General features: G+C 37.4%; 1 protein-coding gene across 3 annotated transcripts in view; it reads right to left on the bottom strand.

Moving 5' to 3' along the window:
* The window catches only part of PLEKHM3 (pleckstrin homology domain containing M3), a 182,931-nt gene that overhangs the window by 8,829 nt on the left and 152,756 nt on the right, over window positions 1-21,346 (bottom strand). The window lies entirely within an intron of this gene.

The raw sequence follows: 21,346 nt of genomic DNA, 5'->3' as shown, positions 1-21,346 counted from the left end.
AATTGGTATGCCCTGCAATGATCTTTTTATTTACATTTTAATCCCTGCAGTTAATTAAGGAAGGTTTTTTTTCCGCCCTGATTGCAGCCCACAAAGCATTTGGCTTTCACAGGTCTTGCACTTTCAGTTTGTAAACCAAGCTCAGCTAATACGTTTGACAAGTGCTTTACTTAAAATCTTGGCTTTGAAATAGAATGTAAACAAGGGTTAATTAATTCATTTGTCAATTTTGCTATCCTGCTGGGGACAATACCTCACCATTATCTTTAGTGCAAATGCTTAATAAATGCTTCTTGCTAATTTGCAGGTGGTGACAGGACTTCTCAGTAATACTCTATGTATGTAAAATCATAATAGATTTGACCTGAATGAAATAGTTTTTTGGGGATAGGGTAAAACTGGAATTTCTGACACTTCTAAGTTTTTTTTTAAATGGTTCACCTGGCAGGTAATATCATTCTCAACAGACAAATGTCCATCACTTCTTGGGATTACTTCAGGATTTAAAATTTTTCTATAATATCTGGAAAAAGTTAGAATATATTGTAATTGTACCCATTAAAGAACCATAAATAAGAGCAATGGCTTTCTGTAAAAATCTCTAAAGTAGTTCAAAACACCTAAGAGTCCAAGAGATGTTCAGAAATGTCTTGCTACATCTAAGACAAAGGCAGTAAATATAAGAATTTATTAGGCTAATGCAGATTTAAAAAAATTATCTTGGCTTATATATGGACTTATGTTAATTTACCAGCCTACCTTTATAATGTAAAACTGAAAAATGTAACTGTCAAGTTTTTGAAGTAAACCTCTTTAAAAGAAATAATAATTTATAACGATGGTATCTAAGACTCTTGAATGGGATTTACTTGTATTTAACATATTACATTTCAGTTCCTCAAAGCACTAAGACACTTAATGGAACACAAAAGAAACTGTCAAGCACGGGTACATTAGAAAAATGCAGAAAAGTTCAGAAGGTAAATCTAATTTTATAAACAGCATGATTAGTTGCTCAGGAATAAGTTAGTGATGCAAATTTAAAAGGAGAAAGGCATTCAAAGTGTTATGGCATTAATTTACACTGTTCCGCTATTTGTCTCTTCTCACCAATACATTCTCCACAAGACAGTATTACATCATTTTCTAATACTCAGTGTGTTCTGGGCCAATGGTTCTAAAAGTATGGTCCGTGAACTAGCCAAACCAGCATCGCCAGAGAATTTGTTGGAAATGCAAATTATTGGGTTCCATGCCAGACTTACTGAATCATAAACTACAGAGTGGGGCTTGTCAATCTATGTTTTAACAAGCCCTCCAGGGAATTCTGATGAATAAGAAAACTTTGAAAACCAATGCTCTAGGCCAATCATTTCCAAAGACAGCTGGGCGGTCTAATATATTAGACAGGGCTGTTCTAAACACTTAGAACAAAAACACGGACTTTGCAAAGTGAAATAGGAAGTGATATTAATTACTGTTTTTACATAGGGCTTTATATTTATATCTATTAATATTTTCCCATAGCTGATATGTAAGAATCTCATTTTATTTTGCTTTTCTTAATTACAATATGGAGTTGTTCCTGTATTTATTGGCCATTTGCATGTTTTTTCTGTATATTGGTTTGTGACCTTTGCCCATTTTCTAATGACTTTTATAGATTTTTTTATATTTACTTGGTCACATGTGGAAAATATCTCTCCAAGTTTCCTGTTTACATTTGCCTTTATCTATAAAATTTTAGGCATTTAACATTTTAAAGATGTATTTAAAAGCATTTTGCTTTCATGACTTCTGGGTTTGTGTCAAGCTTACAGAGACCTTCCCCACTTTAAGATGACAAAAATATTCACCCATCTTTTCTTCTAGTACTTTATGGGTTTTGTTTTGTTTCGTTTTTTTTTTTTACATTAAAATATTTGATCCAGTTGGAATTTATCTTGATGTAAGATGTATGGTAAAATCCAGCATTATTTTTCTTTCTCCAAATGGCTATTTGATTCCCAGTTCCTTTTATGGAATGATCCATTTTTGTTTCACTAATTTGCTGTGCTACCTTTATCGTGTGCTAAATTCCCATATTACCTGGGTTTATTTCCATACTTTCTGAAATCCTATTCCACTGACCTATTTTCCTATGCCAACACTATACTGTTTTATAATACATTTGTATATCTGGTAAAAATAGTCTCCCTTCAAGTAAACAACTTTAGAGTTTATAACCCTAAAGAGTTATAACATTCTATGTTGAATATATTAGCAAAGTTTACTGCTGCCCATCTTTATGTTAAATTAAAGAATTTGAAATGTAAATAATCAACCAATTAATTAAATTTATATTATAGGTTTATTTCTTAAGTTTATTTAAAAAGAGATGCACCTAGGGCTTCCCTGGTGGTGCAGTGGTTGAGAGTCCGCCTGCTGATGCAGGGGGCACAGGTTCGTGCCCCGGTCTGGGAGGATCCCACATGCCGCGGAGCGGCTGGGCCCGTGAGACATGGCTGCTGAGCCTGCGCGTCCAGAGCCTGTGCTCCACAACGGGAGAGGCCACAACAGTGACAGGCCCGCGTAGCACAAAAAACAAAAAACAAACAAAAAAAAGAGATGCACCAGTATAAGCATCTCAGGTAGTCAAGGACCAATCCTGACTTTAGACGTCTGACTTTTTGAACATCTCAGGTTTTTTTTTTTCATCTTTATATAGTGTCAAAGGTATTGTTTGACTTTTGGTGGGTTAAACTAACAGACTGTTTACATGTTTATAAAATTCGGAAACACTAATTGTTCAATAATGTATAAATTTTTAGTAATTAAAATTATCCTAATGTGCTTGAACCAAGCATGTATTGGAAAAATAATGCAATAATGCTTAAAACCTGGTACTATCAACATATAGTAACACTGAATGAGGGAAAAAGGCAAGAACAACAATGCCTGTTTTAACAGCCCCTTTGATTCAGTGAGAACATTATTCGGAACTTTTGCTTCCACTCTGCATATTAGTAAAAGCTGGATGGAACTGATAATCACAGTAATAAAAAGTTATGAATAGTTATGCTATGTACACAAGCAATAAATAGACACCTGAAAGTCACTAAAAATTTTCTTTCAACACTGCACTGTGTATATTCATAAGACAGGACTAGGGTGGAGAAGGCTAGGTGGTAGTATATCAGCAAAGGAAACTCTCAAAGGGAGCAACGTGCTCACTCACTGGGGGAAGCCAGTGGTCACTCACTGAATAGCAATGTGCTTGCTAACTAATAAATAAGCCTTTTCTCTTTCATTGCCTCTGGGAGGTGGCTTGGGCAAGCTGTCTAGAACCCTCAGTGAGAAAAACTGAGGTGAGAAACTTTTGTGGGGTTAGGCCCGGAGAAGGGTTAAGGACTGCTCTTAGGTACTTTCTAAGTATTAAGGTTCCCCTGATTAGGTCTCTCTCTTTTACAGTGGACCTTACGTACCTCCCAGGAAAGCTGAAAGCAGAGGAAGGGGAAAGTCACCTTTCGTGCTTTGCTGCTTTGACATTCACATCACTTGTCCCTAAAGCCCTGAATTGGTGCCTATTTCTGATACTGCAGGAGAACCATGCTCCCCCCTCAGTTTACCTCAGGTCTCACTCTCCCACCCTAATTCCATCCTTCCTCCCCTTCCCTGCCCCCCACCTTGTCTTCCCTACTGCCAAGGAAAATTTGCTTGTTTCTTCACCCTCAATTCTGAAATTTTTCTTTCCAATCATTAATGTAAGCTGCTTTCCCATCTAAGTCTTTTAATTTAAATTTCCTGTCTCCTCACCATCTCTTTCTAGAAAACAAGTGTTAACTCCCCTCGTAAAGAAGAGCTTTAAGATACTTCAACCTCCCCGCTCTCAAGGCCGAACTAGATCTTTTAGTTTAAGTTATATCAGTCCAAGTTAGTGGCTTCTAAAGTTTCCAATGCAGTCTTTAAACCAGCCACTGATTCATTATTTGCAAGCAAGTCTACTATGTTATTGGTTTTATAAAAGGCAATTCCCACATTTTTGTTTTTCACATGAATTACCTCTTTTAATGCTCTCTTGCCCTGTTCTCTCACCCAAAGGTTACAGACTTCTTTCCATTAATTTAATTTTGGTGAGAACACCCACCGCCACTGCCAACCATCACCAGAAGTAAGTGAAACTAGTTGAGGGTATGTAGTCTTCTTTTACCCTCCTAGGATGCTCTGTGCATCCCTCAAATTTTAGGCTAGTGCTCTGACAACAGGGTGAGGCAGAAAGGGTACCGCACTGGGGTGTGACAGCCTGAATCTCCAGCTAGCTATGGGTGTGGTGTGGTGGGGGACACTGGCTTCCATGGGGGGTTGGAGGGGGTGGGGAAAGGGTGTGTGTTGCAGGACGTGGGGGTGATGGGCAAACGACTGCTAAGCTTCCCACGTTCTATGCTCTGTTATACTTCATTCCAAATATAATAGCAACTTTTGTATAGAGTGTAAACAGCTATGAACTGTGCCTTTATCTCTATTTTAAGTACTCTGAAAGAATCAGGAACCAAACAGGTGATTATTAATGGTAGCTATAGATGGCACAGGCAGGTATTTCCTGATGCGGCTTAATATTCAGAAAACTGAAGGGGTTTAATAAAGACACGATAATGCACATTAGATGCTGAAATAAAAACAAAATGACGACTTAAACAGGTTACTATCTGTGCTCCTGTAATTAGTTGGATGAAAAAGTCTCAAAATATCATAAACATATACTGACGAAACCAAGATACTGTTGTACCTCTGTAATTCTAAAGCACAGAAACAGTTCATTTCAGAACATATTGCTCAGTCTGAAAAGTCAACATTTTTTGTATGGAAAGGTAAATACTCCTTCTCTTCCCTATTGTGTATTCAGGTTACTTATTTACAGTTCCATGGGGAAGGAAAAGCTCACACTAAGAAATGACCTAAAAGATGTTTTGAAAATTAAGTTATCCGGGTAGCTTAGCAAAGCTCAAATTTTTGACAGTAAAGTCTCCATTGGGCCAATAAAACACATCTGTCCCTAACATATAATAGAATGTTAGCTATCACTCGATAAAGTCAGGTCTCTTGGTGATGTCTACATTTAAACAGACAATTTCCCTGAAATCAGTTTAAAAGCTATTTAAAATAAAAGAAAATACGTTGATAAGTACAGATTTGAAAAACTAAAGTAAACCATCCATTCATGAATTATTTATTGAGCATTCACTATGTGCTGTTCTAGATGTAGAGGATGGAGCAGTGAGCAAAATAGAAAAAGTCCATTTCCTCATGGATCTTACATTATTTCAGAATGGTGGACTGAATCAATTTGAAATTATATCTTAATCCCTTTGGGTGAAATGTATCAAAAAAATCAGTCAACTTCACTGAAAACGTTATGACAAACCATCAAACAGACTAATACAAAATGCTAAGCAATGGAGCTGAAGTAAAGCTCTTACAAGATCTTACTTCTTTGGTCAATAAGAGCTTAAAACAGTGTCATACGCCTGATGTGTAGATGGTGGGGCAGCTTGTTAAAGATCACACAGCAATTTAGTGGCAGAGTTAGGAATGACATCTGGACTTTCGTATTCCCAGTCCAGCAATCTTTCTGTGGACTAGCCTGCCTTTACTTATGGATCTTGATAATTTTAGAGCCAATTAAAATTTTTTTTCCTGTAAAAGTACCCATCAGTGGAAGTGTATAGATTAAATACAACTATTTTCCTGGTTCTAATATGATGTGATAAAAAGACTGGATATAAAATTATGTATTTCAAACAATCTCAATTTTATTAAAAAGCATATATGCATACGTATGTATGGAGAATTTTCTTCTTTATACTTTTATGTACTTTATTTAATTTTATTTTTTATTTATTTTTTTTACTTTCATATATTTCTAACACCTTCTATAATGAACATCAATTTAGTTTATAATTGGAAAGTTAAAACAAGAGTTAAGTAAGTTCTCCCCCTCCAAACCACAAAAAATTAGGTTGTCTGAAACGCTTAGAGATAAAACGATTAACATAATATTAGCCAGACACCTAAGTAGAAACTTGGTAAGAAATGTGTCTGGGGGAGACAACAGCCATCTATTCAAGTGACCAAATGGCTTCAAAAACCAATGTCGGCCTCACCAGCTAGGACTGTGTTTATAAATGCACAGAATTTATCAAGAGGCTTAATGGCAAAAAGGGTCAGGTCAGCCCTGAGGATTTCACAAAAGTTTTGTCTGTGTTAGCAGACGTTCTGAAACATTTTGACATGTGAATATAGGAGTCACCAGGCCAAGGTAAAATGTTATTTACCAAGTGACTCTTTGACCAAAGTTTAAAAGCCAAATAAACTAGCATTGTGCTCGAGTTTTTATCAAGGGGAACCTTCACTGACTCAATAAATACATTTAAGAGCAGGCAGTCATGTAGCCTAAGGAGAGCAGAATTCCATCTTGTAAGTCACCCCCTGCTTCTGCCACTCATGAAATATGTGCGCTCTCTGGGTTTCAGTTTTTCTACGCTAAACATGTCTAAATGGTCTCCAAAGGCCCTTCCGACTTTTGTTAGTTTTGATTCTAGAACAGAGGCAGGAGTCTTGTCCTGCACCATCAGAGTTAGAGAACCATGGAGAAAGTTCCTCGATATGCTCCTGTTCAACCCGGGGCGGGGGGGGGGGGGGGGGGAGAGAACACTAAGCAGATGGGAACTACTGGTTCCTCAACAAACACACCTATGAAGAGGAGTCCAAATTCCCTCTGGCTGCTGGGAGGATCCCACACCTCATTACAATACTTGCTGAGTGGCTGCTTCCCAAGAAAAGCCACAGAAAGGAAATATCATTAAAAAAGCATATATGCATTGAGGGAAGCTGTTCCCTCCCTAAAGCCCAACCTCGCCAAGGCTGTTGTTCTCTATTGTGGAGCAGGATGTAACAGAACTGCCAAGCACAGCCCACAAACCTGCTAATTAGGTGCACCGACAGTGTTTGTTTTGGAACCATTTACCAACAGAGGAATGTGTCAGGATGATTAGTGAAAAAAGGGTATGTAATGTATGTGTATTTGAGTCCAGATGAGGGCATAATCCAGGTATTCAGTCTGTTTGTGCAAGGACTCACAGAAATGAAGCCTGAGCAAATAGGAAGCCACAAGGAAAGATCAGCTTCTGGGCAGTGCTTCTCTCTCCTCCTCTTCTGGAGCTTTCTTCTACTCCCCCAACTCCCACCAAAAAAATTCCTGCCTAAACATGAAACCCTCTTTCAAAAAATGACAAACTATTGTATAACTGGCTGCCCAGAAAAATGGAAAAGGCTTTGTAAGGCTGCTGGCAAAGCTGGGGTTTAATGATTTTCTAGGCACAGAAGTGGCAACCTTAGGCAAAGCCGTCTCCACATTTACCTTCAATGAACAAATCAAAGGAAACCAGGGCAATGGAAAACACAGCTCTTAATGGACCACTCACGTTGTGCATCTCAGCATCTTCTGTGTGAAGAAGTAATTCTATCCTTCATAATACGGCTGGTTTTTTTTTCTCTTTTTAAACAAACCTTTTTAAGGTTTGACTACAATTAGTTATTTGAAGCTTCATGTGTACATGAAGCTTAAAGAAGGGCAGAGGTGCCAAGACAAAGAACAAAGTCCATGCCCCAACAAGTTCAGGTCCTCAGGGGCAGGGTGGTATGAATAGCAATGAGATGCAAAATGACAAAGGCCAATTCCAGAGGTCAAGGTGTTGAGAGGAGTCTCCATGCTCTTCAGTACAAGCTAGACATTTCTGGAGTTTGGCCAAGATGGATGAAAGCGATGGGGCTTGAACTGAGTTCTTTGGGAGACCTTCTTTTCTGTAAGCTAACTTGACAAAATAGATTTTAAAAGTGAAAAACAGGATAAGCCCTCTTAGAAACTCACTTGCTATGGACTTTTCCATGAGGCCAGTGTTCGTTCTCAATAGACAGATATAGGAAATGTTCTGTGAACATGTGCAGACTGGATGTGGTGTCAGAGTATGTTAACTCAACTGGTAAGAGTTTGATGTTGATAAATTCAAGGTCCTGTGTGCAACTGTGATTTCTTGGAGAGGAGGAAGTAGTCGACTATTACATACAAAAGGAAAACTACCAAGTAATGCTCAGTCTGCTTCTCCAAACCCCCAGAGCTTTAAAAAAACATGTAACCCTTTTAGAAGAGTAACCACTGACCTGCAGAATGCCCTAACACAGGAAGAACATGTGCTCGGGGATGCCTTCTTAGGACAAGTGCTCATTGACCTCCATAGGCCAACACTCATGCCAGAGAAATATTTGAAACGACAGGTCAGTTGCTTCAACCTTACATATAAATCTGTAGTGTTACTTCAGACTTTTACCATGCTCCTCTATCCTCACAAGTACTTTTTCCCCAGATTTATTGAGATATAATTAACATATAACATTGCATTAGTTTTAGGCGTACAGCATGATGATTTGATATATGTACATGTTGCAAAATGATCACCACAGTAAGTTTAGCTAACATCCATCACCTCACAGTCACAAAAGTTTTTTTTCTTGTGATGAGAACTTTTAAGCTATAGTCTCTTAGCAACTTTCAAATATATGATACAGTATTATTATCTTTAGTTGCCACGCTACACATTATTCATCTTATAACTGGAAGTCTGTACCTTTTTGACCCCCTTCACCCATTTTCCCCCTTCCACACCTCCTGCCTCTGGCAACTGCTAATCTGTTCTCTGTATCTATGAGTTTGGTTCTTTTTAGATTCCCCATATAGGTGAAATCATATAATATCTGTTTTCCCTGTCTGATTTGTTTCATTTAGTGCAAGTATTTTAAGTTCTCTTAACCAGTTTTTTAAAAAAGCGTTGTCAGTGTTCTTAATGAATGCACATAATATATTTGGGAGAGTTAAACCAAATAGCAAATAATTATGGAATGCCTACTATATGAAACACACCAAATTCAGTATTAATATATAATCATCTTCTTATAGCACTCCCACATCTAAATACAGCCCCGAATGGGAGCAGGGTCATAAAGTCTTGAAGTGCAGTGTTTTCCATACTGGAAAACCTGTGGGGATGGCTTGTATATGACCTGAAAAAATCAACAAGGCTGAATGGATCAGACACAAAGGATGGAAATGATTTATGATAGCTGGTATGTTTTGCAAGTCCCATGTTAAACGCATGCTGAGTGTTTTTAAGATGAAGTATTTATGTACTTGTGATCTGGAAACATTTCAAGATTCAGGACTGGCATCTTCACAGAAATGTGTGAAGCAGGATGGTCTCCTTAGCAGCATTATGTCCTTAATAACAAAAGAAGACCAGTGATATGTAGAGATGTTGGAAAGAAAGCTGGATAGGAGGTAATTTTAGGATGAAAAAAAACCCCAAAAAACTAAGTCCTGGGTCATTCTGTGGATTTATGTGACATTTTTCCTTTTATATTGATTGTTTTCACTTAATTCTTAGGGCAGTATCAGTCTAATCTTCTGATTTGTAATTCTGAAAATTTAGAGCCCTGATTTCTGATTTTCAGTCAAGGAGGGCATGTTTTGTCATTCCTATTTCCTTAGAATGTGGAATTGGACACTTGTTTTAACAGAGTGTTCCTCTCTCCTAGGGCTGAGCTTTCCTTTTAGTCCTCTAAAGGGTAAATGCTGGATTAGGCTTAAGTAAAGCAGTTTTGTGATTCTGGACCTTCCCATTGTATTTAAAATCTTGCAATTTGGATTTCAGTGTTTTCCTATTTAAAGGAGAGAGGTAGGTACTTAATCTGGAGTTTGCCTTCATAAACCTGATTAAGGTGGGTCCTTAGCTGCACAGGTACCCCTCGCGGACCTGGCCTGCCTGGGCTGCTCAGAGGTGGGAGCCCTGCTGTGGTCCCCTTTCCCACTCCCCCTCACAACAGCCCCTCGGCCACCTCACGAAAGAAAAGCAGAGCTTTCCCCTCCCCAATTTAACTCTGGCTCACTGCTCCAAGTATAAAAACTTCCAGGTTGGCAAATAAAGGGAAAATTGTAAATAACAATTTTGGGGGAGGCTTCTTTTATTTACTTATTTATTTATGGCTGCATTGGGTCTTCGTTGCTGTGCAGGGGCTTTCTCTAGTTGCGGCGAGCGGGGGCTACTCTTCATTGTGGTGCGCGGGCTTCTCATTGCAGTGGCTTCTCTTGTTGCGGAGCACGGGCTCTAAGCGCGCGGGCTTCAGTAGCTGTGGCTCGCGGGCTCTAGAGCGCAGGCTCAGTAGTTGTGGCGCACGGGCTTAGTTGCTCCACGGCATGTGGGATCTTCCTGGACCAGGGATCGAACCCGTGTCCCCTGCATTGGCAGGCGGAATCTTATCTAATGCGCCCCCAGGGAAGTCCGGGGGAGGCTTCTTTAATAGCAGAGGTACATACAATTTTCAAATTTCTTTCAGGGGGTATGCTGCAAAAACAGTTTGAAGACTACAGGTACAAAAAAACCCCAGCGATGTATAATGAAAAAAGCATAGGTTTTGGAGTCAGATATATTTGGGTTCAAGTTTTGGCTTTATCTTTTGGGCCAAGTTAATTGCCTCCTCTGAACCTAGGTTTCCTCATTATTAAAATAGAGGTAATAATACTCCCTCAGAGGACTGGCATAAGAATTAAATGATGAGATATGTAAACTGCTGGCACCAGTACTAGTAAATATTAGTGCCATTTTCCTACAATCCCAGAACATTCTCTATGTCTGCCAGAGATGGTGTTCTAAAAATTAATACTAGGGCTATGTTTCTAAATTATACATTCATGAAGTTTCCTCCTGCATAACAATTCATTTAATAAGGAAAAGAAAGTCTCAAGAGTTGACCAATGTTTGATATGTAGTCATAATCAAATAAGCATGTTAAAACCGAGTGTATTCTAATATTGAAGTGCATAAATCGGTGCTTTAGAGCTCAACGTGGAGCTCTATCATATGTTTAGAAATTGTGAAACATCTTTCTACCCACAATATACGTCATTCCCCTTCTTGGAGCCCCAGGTCCACTCCCTCTACTGTGGCTCCTCCCACATGTTAACACAACTGCCTACTGGCTTGCCTGTCTCTTACTAGAGACTCTCAACTATTTGCGAGCAAGGAACATGCCGGGTTCACTGTGTGTCTCTAGAACCCAGCCCAGTGCACAAACATAATATGTTCAATGAATCATTTATTGAAAGAAAGAATAGTTCTAATGCTTGTGGAATGTTCTTTACTGAATTGTAATTATGCTATTCACATGATATTTGGATCTGAAAGGACATTAAATATAGTTCGGAGGATGCAGAGGTGCTGAATTTAGCAAGATGGTCAAGAATGTGGTAACAAATTCACTAAATACTAAATTTCTAGGATTTTCACATACAGAGTTTTAAAACGTATTTTATTATGGAAAATTTCAAACATATTCAGAAGTAGAGAGGATAGTATAATAAACCCCTGTGTACCGAGCACCTAGCTTCAACAATTATCTATCTCTTTCACCTATATTTATCGCCTTTCTCCCACCATCAGATTATTCTGAAGTAAATCCAATGCATCATTACTTCATCCATAAAGATTTCAATTATGCATAGATTTAAAAATTTATCCCACAATTCAAACTTACTTTTATTTACCCACATTTATTTATTCAGTACATCTTTATAGATATGTTTTAAATCTGCAACTCTATTTCTGATTAAAGTTTTCCTTCAGTAAATCTTTTATTAGTGTTTCTTTTTGTTCTTTTCCATTGATGTGTACAAGCCACTCCCAGTGTTTAACTGGAAACTGAACACGATGAGAAAGCGCAACAGGCTCCTGGAAAGTATTATCCACCTGGAATTCCAGGAAGGCAGGTCAGAGCTCCTTCGGACTCAGACATTTGTGCAAGCTTCGAGAACTGCATCTGACCAAGGGAGAAACAGAGCATTCTAACTAGCTATGTATTCTTTCCTACTGGGTAAAGGCCCTATGAGCCCATAGATGTGCTAATGTGGCCGTTTTGCTTGTGAGAATCCAGCACCTCTGATCATGACCACAGATATCTTACAGGAGGGATCTTTTCCTTCTGAATGTGACTTAGAATCACATGGGGAGTCTTTGAAGATACAGATTCTGGGGATTTAAAGAAGCCAGGTCTCACAGGAGATTCTGATGTGCAGTGAGAGGGGAGTACCTCTGTCCCTGCAAGGGACAAGTCCTGGGACTGAGGGCTTTAAAAATGTGTGCATCCCAGCACCCTGATCTTGGCTTCTAATATTCTCTATTAAAAGGAACCAGGGCTCCTTGGAGAAACGGCTGCTTCTAGGATTAGGGCAGGAATTATATAAGATGAGCCTGGAGCATCTGACAGTGCCAGAAAGTAAGGAAATGCTCAAAACCAAAAACCCCATAATCATTGGGATATGCCAAAGGGACACAGAAGCCAACTGAAAGAGTTATTAAATGGCTAAAACCAGAACAGTTTGAGTAACAAAATAAAGTGGTATTGGATTATAACCCAAAGTATAAAATAAATATGCATGAGTCCATATTGACATGAGTAAATAATTGAAGAAATAAATAAATGGGGAAGAAACAAATCTCTTATGCAGAAGAATTCCAAATAATTTTGTATATACTGCACTCACAAAGGGATGGGGTATAACTCCCCACTGCTTAAGTGTAGGCTGAACATACTGACTTCCTTCCAGAAGGAAAGTATGGAAAGGGGATGGAGTGGGTGGCAGAAAGAAGAGTAACTTTAAAGTGGAGACACTTGACACAAAGACTACAGTGATCAGTCACGTTCATAGTACATACCCACGATATGATATGATGAAAATGACACTGCTGCTGTGTTCTTCCTCCCAGACCCACAGAACCCAGTGCAATCATAAGAAAAACAACAAGTATATCCCAATAGAGGGATTCTACAAAATACCTGACCAGGACCCCTCAAAACTGTCAGTCATAAAAACAAAGCCTGAGAAACTGTCACCGCCAAGGAGCCTAGGGTGATGTGACAATTAAATGTAAGGTGATATTCTGGAACAGAAAAGGACACTAGGTAAAAACTAAGGAAACTGGAAAAAAAACTATGGACTTTGGCTAATAATAATGTATCAATATTGGTTCATGAATTGTAACAAATGTACCATACTAACATAACTGGGTGTGAGGTATAAAGGAACTCTCTGTACTATCTCTGTGATTTTTCTGTAAATCTAAAATCGTTCTAATAAAGTTTATGAAAAATTTTCAGCCTTGATCTTTGAGTCAAATGTTCAGCTAAATGAATTGTTTTATTTTAATAGATTTTATTTTTTAGGACAGTTATAGATTTACAGAAAAATTGAGTAGATAGTACAGAGTTCCTGTATTAGTACCGCCTCTCCCTGAGTTTTCCGTATTATCAACATCTTGCATTAGTGTGGTATGTCAGTTACAATTAATGAACCAATATTGACATATTATTAACTGAAGTCTGCAGTTTAAATAAAGGTTCATTCTGTGTTGTACAGCTCTGTGAGTTTTGACAAATGTATGATGTCATGTGTGCACTATCACAGAATCGTATAGAATAATCTCACTGCCCTAAAAATTTCCTGTGCTTCACCAATTCGTCCCTCCCTACCCCCTCTCAAACCCCTGGTAATCAGTGATTTTCTTACCATCTGTATAGTTTTGCCTTTTTCAGAACGTCACAGATTTGGAATCATATAGTACGTAGCCTTTTCAGATTGGCTTCTTTCACTCAATTATAGGCATTTAAGTTTCCTCCATGTCCGTTTGTGGCATAATAGCTCATTTCTTTTATCCCTGGATAACACTGCGCTGTATACCTATACCACAGTTCATTTATCTATCCACCTATTAAAGGACAACTTGGTTGTTTCCAGTTTTGGGTGATTAGGAATAAAGCTGCTATAAATACCCATGTACAGGTTTTTATGTGAATGGAAAGTTATAAACTCATCTGTTACTTGAAGGTATATTGGGTTTTTAAAAAAAAATTTTACTTTATTCTATTTTTAACACAGCAGGTTCTTATTAGCTATCTACTTTATACATATTAGTGTATATATCTCAGCCCAATCTCCCAATTCATCCCAACACCCGCTCCCCGCCCTGGCCCCCTGCTTTCCCCCCTTAGTGTCAATACGTTTGTTCTCTACATCTGTGTCTATTTCTCCCTTGCAAACTGGTTCACCTGTACCATTTTTCTAGATTCCACATATATGTGTTAATACACGATATTTGTTTTTCACTTTCTGACTTACTTCACTCTGTATGACAGTCTCTAGGTCCATCCACGTCTCTACAAATGACCCAATTTCATTCCTTTTTATGGCTGAGTAATATTCCATTGTATATATGTACCACATCTTCTTTATCCATTCATCTGTCGATGGGGATTTAGGTTGCTTCCATGACCTGGCTATTGTAAATACTGCTTCAATGAACATTGGCGGGCATGTGTCTTTTTGAATTATGTTTTTCTCTGGGTATATGCCCAGTAGTGGGATTGCTGGGTCATATGGTAATTCTATTTTTAGTTTTTTAAGGAACCTCCATACTGTTCTCCATAGTGGCTGTATCAATTTACATTCTCACTAACAGTGCAGGAGGGTTCCCTTTTCTTCACATCCTCTCCAGCATTTCTTATTTGTAGATTTTCTGATGATGCCCATTCTGACCAGTGTGAGGTGATACCTCACTAGAGTTTTGATTTGCATTTCTCTAATAATTAGTGAGGTTGAGCAGCTTTTTATATGCCTCTTGGCCACCTGTATGACTTCTTTGGAAAAATGTCAATTTAGGTCTTCTGCCCATTTTTGGATTGGGTTGTTTGTTTTCTTAATACTGAGCTGTATGAACTATTTATATATTTTGGAGATTAATCCTTTGTCTTTTGATTCATTTGCAAATATTTTCTCCCATTCTGAGGGTTGTCTTTTCATCTTCTTTATGGTTTCCTTTGCTGTGCAAAAGCTTTTGAATTTCATTAGGCCCCATTTGTTTATTTTGGTTTTTATTTCCATTATTCTAGGAGGTGGGTCAAAAAAGATCTTGCTGTCATTTATGTCAAAGAGTGTTCTTCCTCTGTTTTCCACTAAGAGTTTTATAGTGTCTGGTCTTACATTTAGGTCTTTAATCCATTTTGAGTTTATTTTTGTGTATGGTGTTAGGGAGTGTTTTAATTTCATTCTTTTACATGTAGCTGTCCAGTTTTCCCAGCACCACTTATTGAAGAGACTGTCTTTTCTCCATTGTATATCCTTGCCTCCTCTGTCATAGACTAGTTGACCATAGGTGCGTGGGTTTATCTCTGGGTTTTCTATCCTGTTCCATTGATCTATATTTCTGTTTTTGTGCCAGTACCATATTGTCTTGATTACTGTAGCTTTGTAGTATAGTCTGAAGTCAGGGAGTCTGATTCCTCCAGCTCTGTATTTTCCCCTCAAGTTTGCTTTGGCTATTCGGAGTCTTTTGTGTCTCCATACAAATTTAAACATTTTTTTTCTAGTTCTGTAAAGAATGCCATTGGTAATTTGATATGGATTGCACTGAACCTGTAGATTGATTTGGGTAGTATAGTCATTTTCACAATATTGATTCTTCCAATCCAAGAACATGGTATATCTCTCCATCTGTTTGTATCATCTTTAATTTCTTTCATCAGTGTCTTGTAGTTTTCTGAATACAGGTCTTTTACCTCCTTAGGTAGGTTTATTCCTAGGTATTTTATTCTTTTTGTTGCAATGGTGAATGGGATTGTTTCCTTAATTTCTCTTTCTGATCTTTTGTTCTTAGTGTATAGGAATGCAAGAGATTTCTGTGCATTAATTTTGTACCCTGCAGCTTTACCAAATTCATTGATTAGCTCTGGTAGTTTTCTGGTGGCATCTTTAGGATTCTCTATGTATAGTATCACATCATCTGCAAACAGTGACAGTTTTACTTCTTCTTTTCCAATTTGTATTCCTTTTATTTCTTTTTCTTCTCTGATTGCCATGGCTAGGACTTCCAAAACTATGTTGAATAAGAGTGGCGAGGGTGGACATCCTTGTCTTGTTCCTGATCTTAGAGGAAATGTTTTCAGTTTTTCACCATTGAGAATGACGTTTGCTGTGGGTTTGTTGTATATGGCTTTTATTATGTTGAGGTAGGTTCCCTCTATGCCCACTTTCTGGAGAGTTTTTATCATAAATGGGTGTTGAATTTTGTCAGAAGCTTTTTCTGCATCTATTGAGATGATCATATGGTTTTTATTCTTCAATTTGTTAATATGGTGTATCACATTGATTGATTTGCGTATATTAAAGAATCCTTGCATCCCTGGAATCAATTCCACTTGATCATGGTGTATGATCCTTTTAATGTGTTGTTGGATTCTGTTTGCTAGTATTTTGTTGAGAATTTTTGCATCTATATTCATCAGTGATATTGGTCTGTAATTTTCTTTTTTTGTAGTATCTTTGTCTGGTATTGGTATCAGGGTGATGGTGGCCTCATAGAATGAGTTTGGGAGTGTTCCTTCCTCTGCAATTTTTTGGAAGAGTTTGAGAAGGATGGGTGTTAGCTCTTCTCTAAATGTTTGATAGAATTCACCTGTGAAGCCATCTGGTCCTGGGCTTTTGTTTGTTGGAAGATTTTTAATCACGGTTTCAATTTCATTACTTGTGATTGGTCTGCTCATATTTTCTATTTCTTCCTGGTTCAGTCCTGGAAGGTTATACCTTTCTAAGAATTTGTCCAGTTCTTCCAGGTTGCCCATTTTATTGGCATAGAGTTGCTTGTACTAGTCTCTTATGATGCTTTATATTTCTGCAGTGTCCACTGTAACTTCTCCTTTTTCATTTCTAATTTTATTGATTTGAGTCCTCTCCCTTTTTTATTGATGAGTCTGGCTAAAGGTTTATCAATTTTGTTTATTTTCTCAAAGAACCGGCCTTTAGTTTTATTGATCTTTGCTATTGTTTTCTTTGTTTCTATTTCATTTATTTCTGCTCTTATCTTTATGATTTCTTTCCTTCTACTAACTTTGGGTTTTGTTTGTTCTTCTTTCTCTAGTTCCTTTAGGTGTAAGGTTAGATTGTTTATTTGAGATTTTTCTGGTTTCTTGAAGACAGCTTGAATTGCTATGAACTTCCCTATTAGAACTGCTTTTGCTGCATCCCATAGGTTTTGGATCGTTGTGTTTTTGTTGTCATTTTTCTCTAGGTATTTTTTGATTTCCTCTTTGAATTCTTCAGTGATCTCCTGTTTGTTTATTTAGTAACATATTGTTTAACCTCCATGTGTTTGTGTTTTTTATGTATTTTTCCCTGTAATTTATTTCTAATTTCATAGTGTTGTGGTCAGAAAAGATGCTTGATATGATTTCAGTTTTCTTAAATTTACGGAGGCTTGATCTGTGACCCAGGATGTGATCTATCCTGGAGAATGTTCCCTGTGCACTTGAGAAGAAAGTGTAATCCGCTGTTTTCGGATGGAATGTCCTATAAATATCAATTAAATCTATCTGGATTGTTGTGTCATTTAAAGCTTGTGTTTCCTTATTTATTTTCATTTTGGATGATCTGTCCATTGGTGAAAGTGGGTGTTAAAGTCCCTTACTATTATTGTGTTACTGTTGATTTCCCCTTTTATGGCTGTCAGCACTTGCCTTATGTATTGAGGTGCTCCTATGTTGGGTGCGTATATGTTTATAATGGTTATATGTTCTTCTTGGATTGATCCCTTGATCATTATGTAGTGTCCTTCCTTGTCTCTTGTAACATTCTTTATTTTAAAGTCTATTTTATCTGATATGAGTATTGCTACTCCAGCTTTGTTTTCATTTCCATTTGCATGGAATATCTTTTTCAATCCCCTCACTTTCAGTCTGTATGTGATCCTAGGTCTGAAGTGAGTCTCTTGTAGATAGCATATATATGGGTCTTGTTTTTGTATCCATTCAGCAAGCCTCTGTCTTTTGCTTGGAGCATTTAATCCATTCACATTTCAGGTAATTGTCAATATGTATGTTCCTATTATCATTTTCTTAATTGTTTTGGGTTTGTTTTTGTAGGTCCTTGTCTTGTGTTTCCCACTTGGAGAAGTTCCTTTAGCATTTGTTGTAGAGCTGGTTTGGTGGTGCTGAATTCTCTTAGCTTTTGCTTGTCTGTAAAGCTTTTGATTTCTCTGTCAAATGTGAATGAGATGCTTGCTGGGTAGAGTAAGCTTGGTCGTAGGTTCTTCCTTTTCATCACTTTAAATATATCGTGCCACTCCCTTCTGGCTTGTAGAGTTTCTGCTGAGAAATCAACTGTTAACCTTATGGGAGTTCCCTTGTATGTTATTTCTCATTTTTCCCTTGTTGCTTTTAATAATTTTTCTTTGTCTTTAATTTTTGTCAATTTGATCACTATGTGTCTCAGCGTGTTTCTCCTTGGGTTTATCCTGCCTGTGACTCTCTGCACTTCCTAGGCTTGGGTGGCTATTTCCTTTCCCATGTTAGGGAAGTTTTTGACTATAATCTCTTCAAGTATTTTCTGGGGTTCTTTCTCTCTCTCTTTTCCTTCTGGGACCCCTACAATGTGAATATTGGTTTATTTAATGTTGTCCCAGAGGTCTCTTAGGTTGTCTTCATTTCTTTTCATTCTTTTTTCTTTATTCTGTTCTGCAGCAGTGAATTCCACCATTCTGTCTTCCAGGTCACTTATCCGTTCTACTGCCTCAGTTATTCTGCTATTGATTCCTTCTAGTGTATTTTTTCATTTCAGTTATTTTATTGTTTATCTGTTTGTTTGTTCTTTAATTCTTCTAGGTCTTTGTTAAACATTTCTTGCATCTTCTCAATCTTTGCCTCCATTCTTTTTCTGAGGTCCTGGATCATCTTCACTATCATTATTCTGAATTCCTTTTCTGGAAGGTTGCCTATCTTCACTTCATTTAGTTGTTTTTCTGGGGTTTTATCTTGTTCCTTCATCTGGTACATAGTCCTCTGCCTTTTCATTTTGTCTTTCTTTCTGTGAATGTGGTTTTCATTCCACAGGCTGCAGGATTGTAGTTCTTCTTGCTTCTGCTGTCTCTGAAGGTATACTGTTAATCTTCTAATATGTAGGTATTTTCCAGGTACGTTTCCGTTATGAAATACTAGTTTAATTTCATTATGGTCTGAGAACATACTTTGCATAATTTTTATTCTTTAAAATTTGTCCAGATGTGTTTTATGGCCCAAAATATGGTCTCTCTTGGTAAATATTCCATGTGAACTTGAGAAGAATGCAAATTCTGTTGTTGTTGGATGAACCACATGAATTGACATGGATGTCAATTGGATTCACTTGGTTGATAGTGCTTTTCAGTTTAACTATATGCTCACTGATTTTCTGCCTACTGGATCTATCAGTTACTGATAGAGTGGTGGTGAAGTCTGTAACTATAATAGTGTATATATATAAATAGAACAGTGGATTCATCTGTTTCTCCATGTAGTTCTATCAGTTTTTGTCTGATGTATTTTGACTCTTTGTTCATACACACTAAGGATTGTTATGTCTTTTTGAAGAATCGACCCCATTATCATTATGTAATGCCCCTCTTTATCACTGTGTAAAGGATGGTATTATTTCTTTAAATATTCAACAAAATTCACCAGTGAAGCCATCCAACTGTTTCATGGGAAGATTTAAAGTAATTTAAGATTACTATTTCAATTTCTTGTAGGTCTATTCATATTTCTATTTCTTCTTGAGTCAGTTTTGGTAATTTGTCTTTCCAGAAATTTATCCATTTTATCTAAGGTGTCTAACTTGTTGGCATGAAGTTGTTTATACTATCTCTTTAAAATTTTTTAAATTGCTGTACGCCTTTTCCTTCCTGATTTTGGGAATCCATGTCTTCTCTCTTAATTTCTTGGTCAGCCTACCTAAAGGGTTATCAAGTTTGTTGATATATTTTAAAAAAATATTTATTTATTTTTGGCTGAGTTGGGTCTTAGTTGCAGCACATGGGATCTTTTGTTGTGGTACGTGGGAGCCAGAGTGCGTGGGCTCTGTAGTTGTGGCTCACAGGCTCCAGAGTGCGTGGGCTCTGCAGTTTCGGCATGCGGGCTCACTAGTTATGGCTCATGTGTTCAGTAGTTGTGGTGCACAGGCTTAGTTGCCCTGTGGCGTGTGGGATGTTAGTCCCCCGACCAGGGATCAAACCCGCATCCCCTGCATTGGAAGGCGGATTCTTAACCACTGGACCACCAGGGAAGTCCCTGTTGATCTTTTCAAAGAACTAATTTGTGGTTTCATCAATCTACTGCTTTTCTGTTTTTTACTTCATTGATATCTGCTCTAATCTTTATCCTTTCCTTCCTCCTGCTTGCTTTGGATTTATTTTGCTTTTCATTATCTCGTTTCTTAAAGTGGAATTTTAGATTATTATTTTGAGAACTTCTTTCTTCTTTTCTGATATAGATGTTTATAGCTATAAATTTCACTCAGAGCACTACTTTAGCTGCATTCCATACATTTTGATATTTTGTATTTCATTTTCATTCATTTACAAATATTTTTAAAATTTCTCTTGTGGTGGATTTCTTCTTTGACCCATGAGTTTTTAGAGTGTATTATTTAATTTCCAAATATTTTGGGGTTTCCCAGATTTTTTTTTTTCTACTGGATATCTTAATTCCATGTGTCAGAGAACATATTTGGTATGGTTTCAATCTTTTTAAATTTACTGAGACTTCTTTTATGGCCCAGAATATATGGTTTATTCAGTTGGAAGCATTTTTTAAATTTAATTTTTATTTTTTATTAAATATTTTTATTGCAGTATAATTCACTCTTTTAAAGCATAAAATTCACTGCTTTTTATTGTATTCACAAGACTGTGTAACCATCACCATTATCTAATTCTAGAACATTTTCATCACTCCCGAAAGAAATCCATACCCATTAGTAGTTACTCCCTTTTCCCCTTTCACCAAGCTCTAGGCAACTACTAATCTACTTTCTGTCTCTATGGATTTGCCTATTTGGAACACTTCCTATAAATGGAACATATGTGGCCCTTTGTGTCTGGTTTCTTGCACTCAGCATAATGTTTTCAAGGTTCATCCACGTTGCAGCATATACTTCATTCCTTTTTAGGCTGAATAGTATTCCACTGTGGGTATATGTCACATTTTGTTTATCCAGTAATCAGCTGATAGGCATTTATATTGTTTCTAGTTTTTGGTTATTATCAATACTGTTGCTACGAGCATTTGTATACAAGTTTTTGTGTGGTATACATTTTTAAGAAGTATATAATCTTTAGATTATTAGCTAAATACCTGTACTCAGGAAACTGGAGGCTGGAGTGTGTGCATGTGTGTGTGTGTGGGT

Source organism: Monodon monoceros, unplaced genomic scaffold, assembly GCF_005190385.1.
Source record: "Monodon monoceros isolate NGI ecotype Baffin Bay Population unplaced genomic scaffold, NGI_Narwhal_1 Super_Scaffold_16, whole genome shotgun sequence".
In the NCBI taxonomy this organism is placed as follows: domain Eukaryota; kingdom Metazoa; phylum Chordata; class Mammalia; order Artiodactyla; family Monodontidae; genus Monodon; species Monodon monoceros.
The sequence above is the reverse complement of the archived record's forward strand: the minus strand, read 5'-3'. Positions and strand labels throughout refer to the sequence as shown.